Source organism: Dipodomys spectabilis, unplaced genomic scaffold (assembly GCF_019054845.1).
Source record: "Dipodomys spectabilis isolate Male_0828 unplaced genomic scaffold, ASM1905484v1 ptg000207l, whole genome shotgun sequence".
NCBI classification, from domain to species: domain Eukaryota; kingdom Metazoa; phylum Chordata; class Mammalia; order Rodentia; family Heteromyidae; genus Dipodomys; species Dipodomys spectabilis.
Genome location: NW_024870884.1, coordinates 4,417,757 through 4,431,934, shown reverse-complemented (window position 1 = coordinate 4,431,934; position 14,178 = coordinate 4,417,757). Strand labels below are relative to the sequence as shown.

General features: G+C 38.3%; 1 protein-coding gene across 7 annotated transcripts in view; it reads left to right on the top strand.

Moving 5' to 3' along the window:
• The window catches only part of Ank3 (ankyrin 3), a 446,602-nt gene that overhangs the window by 166,343 nt on the left and 266,081 nt on the right, over nt 1-14,178 (top strand). The window lies entirely within an intron of this gene.

Here is a 14,178-nt window from a genome sequence, read left to right as displayed (position 1 = left end):
TGTGGGAAACAGTGTTTTGGAAGGTCTGTGTCCAACAAGGCCTGAGTATGTGACAGGAAAATTCGGCAAGACCCAAAGCACAAAAACCTGTGTCTTCCATCCTATAAGGAATAGAAATCTTCCTGCTCAAATGAGGGTGACATTTCCACAGTGGCAGTATGTGGAGAGGATTGTGAATAGTTTTGTGGACTGGAGCCATTCGTCATACATCAGTGTTGTAGACAGCAGCAGGCAGAGCAATCAGGAAGCTCTGACGGTGATCCAGGCATGAGATGCTCAGAGTCTGAACCTAGGGAGACTCTGCCAGTGGAGAGGGGGTGTAAGATACAAAAGATATTTAAAGGCAGCCTCTGTAGAACTTGGCAATGGATTGTAGGTAGGAAGTGAGAAAGAGAGATCAGATTCTAGTGTAACTGCCAAGTTCCTGGCTTGAAGCGGAAGATGAAGAATTACATTTCCTGGATTCATGTCTTTTCTCCCAGAACATTTGTTGACCATTTATTGTGCCCCAAGTAGTTTTATATCACTATGTAGTTATTGACTCTTTTAATCTCTACACTAACACTACAATGAACATTTTTATCTCTCTGCTGGAATTAAAGGAACTGAGGCATGGTTGCTGGAGGCTACCACAGTGGCAGAGGTTAGAGTCCAATGTAGTAACTTACACTTTTGACTATATTATACAATGTGTACAATATGTGGCATTAATATTTCCACAACCACACATCAAAGTGGGCTAGTTTCTTGTAAATGACCATTTGTTACTGAGACATCTAAAACCTTAAGAGGCTTCATTTCTCTAACTGTAATGTTTTGTTTTAAACTTCATGTTTTGTTTTAAAATTCTCTTTATTTCAAAAAATGAGCTAGGCTGGGATGTAGCTCAGTGGCAAAGCGCTTGCCTAGCAAGTGCAACGTCCTGGGTTCGATCCCCAGTACCAAAAAAGAAAAGACAAAAAAAAAAAAAAAATACAGTTAAAAAAAAAAAACCCAAAAAATGAGCTAGGAATGAAAATTACCATCAGCAGGACTTTAAAGCCACAGATACACATTGTTGTTATAAAAACACCGTAACAGTGGCTTAGCTGCTTGCTAGAATGTCACATGGTGTGTACAGAGCTCTCAGGGATTTTTAGTGTTTTCTCTCTCTCTCTCTCTCTCTCTCTCTCTCCCTCCCTCCTTCCCTCTCTTTCCCTCTCTCCCTCCCCCTCCTTCCTTCCTTCCCTCCCTCCTTCCCTCCCTTCCTCTTTCCCTCCTTCCCTCCCTCCCCTTCCTCTCCTTTTCTCTCCTCCTTTCCTCTTCTCCTCTCCTCCTCTCCCATTATTTTCATGCCTATCTTTTCATGGGAAAATCCAGAGTTCAAAGAAAAGAATTTATTTCAAGTTCGATAGCTAGTCAATGGCCAACAATGGACCTACACTTCAACATCAATCATAAGACTTTGAAATCTGTTTTTAGCCACTAGATTTATTGTACTAAATACTCAATAGTCTTGTTTAAGATTAAAAGAACTAAGAAATTGAAACAAGATTTAGACATATACCAGAGCAGAGGTTTTTGCTTTAGGAAGTTGGCGTTTCTTAACATTTTAAAGGCTTTCCTCGGGCCTAAACACTTAGGTTCCCTTTGGCACCATGATGTAAGATGGTGCACAGGTTAATACCATAGCAACTGGATTTTGGCAGGATGTGATTGTGTAGATCCTTGGGATCTGTTTCTTGCTCTATTAAATATAGAGACTTTAGACCTGTAAGAAGCCTTGTCTCTTAGTTAATATACTCACTATTCTCTACTATAATTATGCGTTTACATAGCTGGCTCACCTTGGAGGCTATGAGCTCATGGAAGCCAGATGTTCATGATAATTATTTGCTACACTCAAAATTGGAGCTTGATGCTTGGTGGATTCGTAGGGGCGGGAAAGGAATGAAAGAATGAGTGGATGCGTGGCAATACCATGTCATGCTTAATACCATGGAGTAAAGAAGAGTCTGAGATCAGATCCTGATTTTCTCTCTTGGCTATATGGCCTTGGGGAAGTTATTTGCCATCTCTGTACCTTAGTCTCTTTACCTTCAAAACAGGATGTGTTTAGTCATAGAGTTGTAATGAGATTTCAGTGAGTTGGTTTTAGAGCAGAGCTTGGCACAAAGAACTATATAGTGTTATTTGATGCCATTGTTATTGTTCAGAATGAACAAACAAATGAACAGAAGAATAAATGGATTATTTCCATCCTGACCCTTTAGAGATTGTGCCAACAAATTAACTCTTGATTGTCCAGCAACTCTGTTCCTTAGCAGCCCATCTAACTGTGATCTTTCTCCATTTTATACAACCCTCAGAGTGTAGCTAGAATACTTCGTCCACTCAATAGGAGCGATTGTAAACCTGTGCCCTTGGATAGTTTACCTTTGCTATTTAGGAACAGGGAGGATTGCTTCTATATGCTCCCTCTTACTCTTGTGGTATGTATTTTATCATCTGTTCATTAACATATTAACACTTTTTTGGCGCTTGACCCGTTATCATCATGAATAGAGCAAGATCATATTCTGATATACATTTATTGATGCCCGAATGCATTAGAATTTTTTTTATTAGTTTTCCTAATACAGTGATTAGTAACTGTTTCTTCACTTTTCAGACCTATGATATTTTCTGTAGACAATTTTTTCCTTAGCGTGATTATATATTACTTTGTGTTTTGTTTCATTAAACCACAATAGAGAAGAATGTTAGCTTTTCATTGGTATGCTTAAAGTCAAAGAACAGCTGGCAAGATTTTCTTTCTAGATATTTTAGAAGGGGTATTTCATCTTATCATACCTGCATCTGTTTATTTAATAAAAAGTGGCTGTATATTAGGTTATGCCTATCATTGGGCTGAGACACACGCAGAAGGAACCCCCAGTACTGTGGTCGACTCTTGTTGAGACTGTTCACACTACTCTACATAAAGGGAGTAAAGGATTAAAGATCTCCTGTGTGGACTTCCTATGTTTAGAATGCCTTTTTTTGTTTTTGTCGGTAGTGGGGCCTGAACTCTGGGCCTGGGCACTGTCCCTCAGCTCTTCAGCTCAAGGCTAGCACTCTACCACTTGAGCCACAGCACCACTTCCAGCCTTTTCTGTTTATGTGGTGCTGAGGAATCGAACCCAGGGCTTCATGCATGTGAGGCAAGTACTCTACCACTGAGCCACTTTCCCAGCCCTAGAGTGCCTTTTGCATTCTTTGTCTTACTTGAATTTCTGTGAACATTGTAATAACAAAGTGTTATCCTTCACCAAAGTTTAGCTTTGTGATACAACCTACCACAGGGCCCAGAAATAGCTAGATTTGATATCAAGGTCTGTGTACAACACAGACCCTTGCTTGGGCTTCCAGAACCTCTGCAGGAGAAGCTTCCTTGGAGGTCTTATTAATAGACATATACAACAAAGGAATGGCCAGTTTTTAGATGACCACTGTGTATGTATGCACACACACAGACCAGTCCTGGGGCTTCAATTCAGGGCCTGGGCACTGTCCCTTGGCTTTTGTGCTCAAGACTGGGCTACCACTTGAGCCACAGCACCACTTCTGGCTTTTTTGGTTATTAATTGGAAATCAGTCTCACAGACCTTCCTACCTGGGCTAGCTTTACACTACCATCCTCAGATCTCAGCCTCCAGAGTAGCTAGGATTACAGGTGTAAGCCACCAGCACCTGGCTAGAAATGGCCACTTTTGAGTGAAGAACAAAGAAGTGGAAATTGAACTTGAATCCTTGGCATACAGATCAGGATTTTTTTTTCTGGTCATTCTCTAATCTTCCAGATACTGTTCTAGATCCAACGAGGTGCCATGAAATAGGGTTTCCATCATTGTCTTATTCAGGAACTGACAATGAAATGTGCAGATTTCAATTTAGATTTAATTGGTTCTCATCCACTAGTTCTCAGTTATAAGTGATCTTCTGACTAATCAAAGTCATCCTTGATTCTTTGAGCTTAGATGCAGCCCATTAGAATAGGTTGAACAAAGATTGTCATTCACATCTGCCAGATCTATATCTCACCTTATGGTTAAAAAAAAAGGTGCCTAATATTATCTAATTGGAGAAGGAACAGCATGCATGAGAAAGATAGAAAAGAAAACTAATCCTAAGCGAGGGCTATAAGGAAGCAAGTTCAAGATATTCTAGGACTCAAGTCAGGCACCGAAACACTTATACATGTAGATATCTCGTGACTTCAATCATAATAAGCAGTGTTATTTTTTCCTAATGAAATGCAGTTTTGTAACATATCCAGTCAAAGATATGAAAGCACAGTACATTGTCGTAGAGATTAAAAACATTAATAAAAGTAGGTCAGGAATGCAGAGATGTGGGAGGTACAGGGATAAGTATTATGATCAATAACAGTGGATTTAAGTATAAGTTTGTGTCACCACTGCTACTGAGTGGCCTTGGACCAAATTTCTTTGGGCCTCAGTTTCCATATTGATCAAATAAAGATTAATTTTTTAGTAGAGATACTGTAAATAAATGCATCTTGCCAGTTTCCTGGCATAAATTGAATACTTAGTGCCCAGCTTCCTTTCCTGTGGCATGGGCTATTAGATGTACAGTAATTGAGTGACTGTAGCCAAGGAGGAGAAGCAAGAGCTAAGAAAAGGAGAGAATGCCTTTAGCAACTTTTGCATCTCATAATCACTATAAAAATTATTTGACTGGGTGAAATTGTACTGATAGTACACCAAACACAAGTAGCTATTTGAACCCTGAAACCTCCTGAGAATTAAATGTATCATTTTTAAAACTATGTTCCAAAGACTCCTATGATAACTATATTTTCCCAACTCATTAACATTGATAATTAGTTTCAGTAAACTGTCTCCCAAGTCCTACCAAAGAAAGTGTAGGAACCATTTGCACACATAGAGGAAGTATCTATCAAACAATTCCTCTAACAAGTAAAATGTATTTTGTAGGTTTGAGCTTAAGTGTTGAAATACTTACTTGGGTATATTTTGGACAGATGAATCTTTGTTGTTTAGATATTGTGATGATTGAGAAGAAATAGAGTGCTTCCTTTGCAGTGGGTCTGTCAGATGTGTACATATGTACATATATATCTAACTGTTGCCATACATATATACATATATGTTTATCATCAAGAACCAATTTGTCATTCCCTGTAGGTAGAATGGCTATGATAGAGGGGCCATCATAATCTCATAATAGCTGAGGACTGAGAGAGGATTGAGTCATCTGACCAATATATTTAGCTGATACCTGAACCCAAAGTGGCCCATTGGCTCTCCTCTTTTACCAGCACATTTCTTTCTGTCTACTTTCTCACACTGTTACTTGCTAAATTTTTTAGTTAAACATAGAAAGTTTATATCATCCCATTTCCCTTAAACCAAACCAAGGAACTGAGCCTGAAACCTGGACATCTTTCTTTAGACATTTCTATCAGCGACTTTATATGATTTTGTGTTTTCCAATGAAAGACAATGCAGTGAGTACTATGTGAAGGTGAATTTGCCCATCTTATTTATCGTCTTAAATCGTTGACCAGCAGTGGCCCAGGCCTCATGATGTGAGTATTATTATTCCAGTTTTCTGAATTAGGAAGGTATACTTTGAAAGTTTCAACAGCTTTCCTAAAGTCCCATAATTAATTCGAGTTAGAATTCAAACCCACATCAATCAGATCTCCAAGCCTTGTGCTTATTCCCATCTATAACTGCAGTTGCTTTAAATCACCTCTGACAGCCATTTTCATAAATGCTGTACAAGACCCTGCCCTGTACAATGCCATACTAGAGCTTCTTGGCCTAGGAAAATCCCTGGCAGCATCTTACTTATCATTTCTGCCCTTTCTCCTAAAAGAACAGCATAGATTGGGTGGGGCATAGCCAATAGGAGGAAAGATCACACTGGATGCAATAAATAGGTCTACTATTCTATCATTTTCACTTCACACATTTACTGGAGTTTCATCCTACTTCAACAGGATTATAATCCTATTAATGGCAAAGAAATGTGACTATTGCAAATTTCCCAAATGTCTTCTTTTTTGATCATAAGTCACAACTTCATTTTTTTTGTGGGCCAAGTCTCTTGGTATTTGAGGTGAATCTATTCCTACATGCTTGTCAATGCCTTCCACTTCATGCCTGTGATTTTTATGAGAAAACTGGAAGAAGCTGGCTTGAACTCTGGGCCTGGATGCTGTCATTGAGCTCTTCAGCTCAAGCCACAGCACCACTTCTGGCTTTCTGGTGGTTAATTGGAGATGAGAGTCTCACTGACTATCCTGCCCGGGCTGGCTTTGAACTGTGATCCTCTGATCTCAGCCTCCTGAGTAGCTAGGATTACAGGCATGAACCACTGGCACTCGGCTCAAACAGGCCACTTCTAAGAACTTAGATGAGAAATTAAAATGTTACTTGTAAAAAGTAAGGAATTAATTTCAATAGCAGAAAGCTTTCGGATGACCTAGGCAAAATGCAGCATTGAATTGCCACAGACTTGCTAACGTCTTCTTAATAGCCTAGGAAATATCTCATAGGCCTAATGAAGTAATCTTGTCCCCCCCCCCCCTTAGAACAATTAGAACAGTAAATGAAAAGTTTAGTGTTAGGGAGGGAATCAACAAAAATGAGAGTCTTCAGAAAAAAAATTATTGTCAAGGTGATGTACAGAGGGATTACAGTTACATTTGTACAAATATACGTAAGTACATTTTGTGTCAAATCTGCTATCCATTCCCTCATTTTTCCTCCTTCTTTCCCCCCCCTTCCCCCAAGTTGTACAGATCATTTCCAACATATTGTCTTGTGAGTATCGTGTTGCATTGGTTCCCCCACTTGATTATTCAAAATTCAATATTTTGCAACCTTCCTAACAAGTCTATTTGAACCAAAACCTGCTAGCAAATGTTGGATTCAATTTACAGTAAAATGGCAGGTACAAAAGACTGTTGTCTCTATTGATACTTGAATGAACTTTCTAAGTAAGCTGGTGTCAATCCCATTTTGCCAATGAAGAAATTGAGATAAAGAAGTTAAATTGATCCATAGCAGGGAGAAAGAAGCAGAGATAGAACTGAACCCCATATAAAAAAACTTGCCCCTGAATTTCACCAGATTTAGTCTGATTATTCAGCAGTTAGAGAAGATTTTTATTTTACACTGGACAAAGCTTTTATTTTCATTTTTCGTCATTTATTTGCTAAGTCTTTTTTTATAGTATCTGTATGCTCCTCGTCATCATTAGTGTCATTGTTCATTTGTTTTATGTAATAAATTGCTGGAAAGTGCTTTTTAAATAATAGTGCATGACTTGAGCTTTATATTTTTAATTTCCCAATGCTACAAGGGGATGGTAAGCTTTATTACAAAGCCCAGAGCAATTGTGAATCAGGTGCAAAAAGATCATCACTGATACTAGCACTGTGGATTTACAGTCTGGGAAAGCATCATTTATCACAACTAGATCCTTGGATAAAGCATTTTGTTTTCTGCTAGTAAATCTCTTAATCTTGTAATTCCTGGCTACATAGCTGAATGTGCTAGAAAACCATGCATTTTCTCTCTCCCTTCTTCCATAAGAACCCGATGTCTTCCATCTAATGCTCAGCCATTGCAACCTGATTTCATAACATGACCAGTATATTTACTTAGCTCTGTCAACATTCCAGATACATTTGCCTGCCCTTCAGTAACAGGGAGATAATGATATTGATGTTTAAAAATGCTGAATGTAATTAATTTCTTTCCTTTGAAGCATAGCCATTGTTAACGATCCCTGCTTCGCTCTGCCTCTTCAACTGGAATCCTTCTTCTCTGCTATCTAAAAGCAAATTGGTTCATTATGCTCATTTATTCCCTCTACATTTATTCTACCCACATTTATTCCAAATAGAGTTAATATATTAATACTAGGAATCCAGGCCCATGAAATTTACATACTCACTTGTCTTTATTACTATAGAATTCATGAGCCTGATCATCAACCTTAATTCCAGTGTAGGATTCATTTGAAAAGATTTTGTAAGTGTCTCCATGTTATCTGAAATTGGATCTTTGGAGTGACCAAAAATACATTTAAAATATGTGCTTCTCCTTCTGGCTATGCGATGACCAGTGTGAGCTCTGGTCTTCATCTCCCAGATCCTGCTGCCTGGTGAAAACAGCCTGGTTTCTTACCCTGATGTGTGTGACTTCAGTCCGTGGTCTTTTCCAAGCTAACCCCATAGAATAGCCTGTTTTGTAGTAGCCAGCTGTATTGTGATGGCTGTTACATGTCTCATTGAGTTTTCTATAGGATAAGGGTGAAATAATTATCTAGTCATCCATTTGATATGTCACAGGTATTATGATTTTATTTGCTTTCTGGTGAATTAGTTAAGATTTTGTTCTCAGCAGGGGAAGGAAGAGTAGTACTCTTAACATCCATTTGGCATCCTTGGCTTTGACCTGCTTTCCTGGAGCTTCATTCCCACTTTAGTGAAACCTAAATTATTTATATGATCTGCACTGTGCCTGCTCATACAACTTAATCTGCCTTTTTAAAAAAAAAAAAGAAGTACTGCCAGTGATCTCTGAAATAATGGCAAACCTGATTTTTGGAGGCACTGTAAGATGAGAGAAAGGTACATGGACAGGAACTGGAGAGTCAGGCCTGAATTTGGACTTAATTTGTACACTTTCTTTTCAGTAATATATGAAGTCAGTTACTGAACCTTTCTGAGTCTCTATGCCCTCATCCATAATAAAACCTGCCCACAGTAGATTATGAAGCTTACATTAAATGGAAGCTAAAGTTGTCTGTACAATGCAGTAATTCAACATAGACTAATGCCTCCCACTTCCCACTCCTTGGTGCACACAGACAAAAAGAACTTGTTTTCTGCCAGATGTTTACTGAGAGTTGTCAATGTGGAGACAGTATGCTGAGGTGAATTACAGCAGGTTGTTAGCAACTTACTCAGGAAATGATTACTCGGGAGGCTGAGATCTGAGGATCATGGTTGGAAGGCAATCTGGGCAGAAACCATCAAGACACTTTTATCTTCAGTTAATGTACAAAGACCCAGAAATGGAGGTATGGCTGAAGTGGTAGAGTGCCAGTTTTAAATGAGGGGAAGTGTGGTTTGTGGACACATTGGCTTGGGTTCCAGAGAGGTGCCATGCCCTTGCCCAGCGCACCCAGTATGGTTCCTGCAGTGTGCTGGACTCCATGGCTTTGGTAGGTTTTCTGAGTCAAGTGCTGAGACAGGCCTTTTGTCCTCAGTAGGCCTTCATATGGTTAGCCTTGAGTTCCCCTTAGAGATCTCCACCCCCACCCCCACATCTGCTGCTGGATTCCCAGAGCTAAAACCACTTGGAGGAAACCAGCAAACGTTCAGTTCTAGTGACTCTCAGAGAAGAGCTTTGGAGCTCATCTCTGAAGCACAGTTTCCTGGGGACAATTAGAGAGAAGTAGACAAGCCACAGACTGATGGGATTTCTTGCTAAATATTAACTGCCAAGTAAAAGACTTCTTTAAGAACTTCTGACAGCATTTAATAGATGCTGTGTCACTTTTGTTCCCTACTTGATTACTTGCTAGACCATTCTTTGTATTCTTCCAACTTCTTTTTCTACATCCTGAAAGTAGTAGCTATACATTATAGAAATAACATTACACACAAGGAAGCAAAACTCTCCTAGAGAAATGTCATTGGGATTCTGAATTGTATTTCTTCAATATTTTTCTGTTCATACACATGGTTAGGGTATTCTTTCCTTTTCCTTTTTTTGTTTCCTCCTCATCTTACCTCTTGTTCTGCCTCTAACTTTTCCAACTAAACCATAATGTGAACATAAAAATACATAAACTCACATTCATCTCCATCTATTTCTAAAAGTTTTAAAAAGTAGCATTCAACCTTATGAGTATACCAAAATGCATCTAAGTCAATCTTTTTTCAATGAATTAGGCATAGTATAGGATTAAGAACTCATAATAGTAGGGTAATAACAATATATTGTAATAAAAGTTGCCAGCATCACTTTTCTTACTTTTGGAGATCATTATTAAGTGAAATAAGGGTTACTTAAGGGTAAGCACTGTAACAATGCTACAGATCATCTGATGGCCAAGACTGCCACTATTCCTAACAGGCAGATAAACCTACAGAGTAGGTACACTGGACAAACTGATGATTCTCATTTTGAACAGGGCAAAGTAAGAAACGGAGATTTTTAGCACACTGCTCAGCACATGTGCCATTTAAACTCATGAACCGTTACTTCAGGGATTTTCCATTTACCATTTTGAGATTATGTTTGACAACAGGTAATGGAAGCTATAGAAAGCATAACTAGATAGGGTCTGTCACAGTAGAATGGCAGGGGGGGGACTCACTAGTATTGTGTCTGCAGGAATGAGATTGTGTCTTTCCCCTACCTTGCCAGCCCTCTCAGCTCTACATCCTTTGAAAGCCTTCCTTCCATCTGTGAGCACAATGCTACTCTCTGCCACTAGCTATTTCCAAGTTTTTAAATTCCTAGTATCGTCAGTGAGTGTTATTTCTTCCTAACTTCTCTGGTCGTCCTGATCATTTATGCACAGTGGACCCTTCTACATACCATGTCAAGGTAGATATATCGGGCAGTATATAAAACTCAGCTTTGTGCAAAATCTACTGCTTTTGTTTCTTTGAGGCCTGATTTTGTATTATTTTTATATCTCTGACTCTTCAACAACCCAGATCTCTCATCTTACTTAACTTGTCATCTTACCTAGCTTGTCATTATTTTGAACTTTGACTTTATCCAAAACTGTCCTTTCCCTGCCCACCTTAGCCAAAGGAAGAACACTCAGCCCTTCTGGGTCACCTACCCAGAGACCTCTAGCCTAGTAGCCACATTTTACCAGGAAAGGGAGTATTAGACTTAAACAGACATAAATGGTATCCCCACTTTCCAATTTGATTTTGGTTTCATTTCTCAAGCCTTGTCCCTTATTTTATTAGGTAGTGTTTTGACATACAACTTTACTAGGCTGCATAACTAACATGTTATCTTTTCAAGAAATCATATCTTACATTTACATAATTGAGACAAATGTAACTTCACACTGTTTGGCAGTTGGATTTAAAATTGTACGTATCATACCTCCAGTTTTATGTATCCACCCAAATCATATTTAATGTATTAGAAATGACTTTCATGGGCTGCAGATTAAAATTAGAATGAGTAAGTACATGTTTTCATTCCCTTTTTACGTGAAAAGGAGAGGTACTGTAGAGATCCGAAATCAAACATAGAGGGTTTATGTAAAGGACAGATATGTTGACTCTGAAAGGCAGAGCTGGATGGAAAATTCCAGTCTCTGGAGTCAAGGAGTGTTTGAGGTGGAGGTGGAGGTCACTGAACTAGGACTCTGCAGAGCCTGCCTCTTTTTGATAGTAACTCAATGGATTGTGTAATCTCTGTTTATGAGTTGACTGTGAATGGAAATGCCTCACCTCTAAACATAGCCCCCAATTTCTAAACAGTTCTAGTTGTTAAAACATTCACTCTGTATTTTAAGACTAAATCTAGCACTCTGGTATGTCCACCAATATGCCAGCTACAAATAGAGATAACGGTAGTGTAGTGATATGGAGGTGCTACTGCTTCTCTCAAGCTAAATGTTGCCTATTTCTTTAGCTAGACTTCCTAGACCTTGTCATGGGCCCTGTATTTCCCCCTTAGCTGTCACGTGATGCCTGGAATTGGAAACAGTATTCCTATGTGGATAAGCATTTTACTCAGCTATAGTCACTGTTGGTAAAAGGACCAGTGTCCACATTATTTTGGAAAGAAAGTAATTGGTATCCCAGTGTGTCTATTTTCATGGGAACTTTGGTTCTTATTTTACATATGAATTTTATACTTTCTCTTTAACTTCTAGATTTATCTCACATATAGTGATGTATCTACATGTAGCTAATTTGTAATAACCACATGGGAACATTTATAAATGACAATTGAGTTTCGATTTATGTTGTGAAACATTATTCCACTAATACTTCATTTTTTGTGTTTTTTATTACAATATGACTTTATTGTGGCTATCTATTTATTATACTTAGAAACTAGTTTCCAAGCATATTCCCCACCTTATTCTTTGTCTTTTTATCTTCTCCTTTTGGCTTCTGCCCTTAATTTCTGTTTCCACTTTTTTTCTTTACCTCTTTCATCACAAAGTATTCATTGGAACAGATAGACATATTTCAATATCAGATGAATACCAGAGAGGAACAAATTTTTGTCATACGTTAAAATTCGTAAAGGTTGATTTTCATATATTTCAAACTAACCAACTTAATGGGTAAGCAGCTGGCTTCTAAGGTACTAATTCGTACGAACTCAACTTTTAGAAACTAGGAAATGAAGTTATTGTGACAGATAAATTAGTCAATAGTAATGACACAAGACAAATAAAATTCTTAAGTATTTAGCACAATGAAGATGAAACGTACCTGTTAATTTGATTGCATAATATTTCAGCATTTCATTTCAGCAGATATTTATATTCTCTGGATATACAAAGAGGAAGAAAACATGCATCCAGACCTTTGGGAACTAGTGGCCTAATAAGGGAGACAGATGAGTCTAAAAGAAATTAAGAGTTTTGTAATTGATATAGAAAGTATAGGAAATCCGTGGAAGACTTATGAAGGGCCCTGTCTACCAGGACAGAGATGATAGAGAACCATGTGGAAAATGAAGCTCATACTGAAGATCTAAAACTGTAGCCATATGTTTAGACAGCACAAGTAGAGAAGTGTTTGGAGTAGGATTGAAGGGCCTGACAGCTTTCTGAATATAGGTGAAGAGACAGGACAGAGCCAGAGATAAATAGAGCAGAAATGTCAGGTATGAAGGAGGAATAGATCTAGAGTTTGTCTTACATTTATCTAAGGTGTACATATCCTTCTTTAAGCTTTCTCTTTAGTCCTGCCAACTATGTATATTTTTGCAATGTAAGAAATGTTATCTTAACTTTTAACTTGGCTTCTCCATACCAGTCCTGTAATATCAGCATTCAGAAATTGGAACATCTGAACATACAGAAATCCATGAATTGGTAAAAATAGGAAGTTGGAGAATAATACTGCATTATTCTTTTTTTTTAAATCTTGGAATATTTGGTTTCTTTTTTTTATTGTGAAAATACTGTACGGAGGTGTTACAATTACATGGGCAAGATAATGAGTACATTTCTTATCAAACATTGTAGCCTCCTCCTTTGTTTCCCCTTCCCATCTCTTCCCATCCTCCCCCCGCCCCCACCCAATTTCCCCACCACCACCCCCCCCCAACCAAAGTTGTAAAGTTCTTTTTCGACATAATGACTTGTACATCTCATTGTTGCAATGGGTCCACCTGTATCCCTATTTAAACGATTTGTTTTTCCCCTTCCCCTCCACAAATTATACCAGCATCAGATACAGTGAAAGCAGAGGTTATACTGTGGGGGAGGGACATACAAAGCAACAAAGAAATAATCTTATAAAAGTGTTAGAAACAATCGCATGAAAGAAAAAAAACATTTGAATACATATCTTAGGGTTCATTTCCCTAACATCACCTTATCTGACCTTTTCTGCTTCTCAGACATATACTAGATATTGCAAATAAGGGAAAACATGGCACCTATGTTTCTTTGGGCCTGGCTTACTTCACTTAATATAATTTTTTCCAAGCCTTTCTATTTCCTAACAAATGGGGCAATGTCATCCTTTCTGATGGAGGCATAGAATTTCATTGTGTATATATACCACATTTCTTGATCCATTCATCTACTGAGGGACATCTGGGTTGGTTCCATATCTTAGCTTTGGTAAATAATGTTGCAATAAACATAGTTGTGTTTGGTAGCTTTAGTATGGTCTTGTTTGTGATCATACAGTTAAATGCCCAAAAGTGGGATTGTTGGTCACATGGGAGCTCTATGTGGAGTCTTTTGAGGAACCTACATAATGCTTTCCAAAGTGGTTGAACAAAATACTGCATTATTCTGAGAAGTGTTGAAACCACTGGTTTTTGTCCTAAGACGTTGTCCAGTGGTCACAGTGACTATTAGACATGCTAGTTATATGTTACATTTAGATCGTGACTCTCTTAAGACAAGAATTGTAGT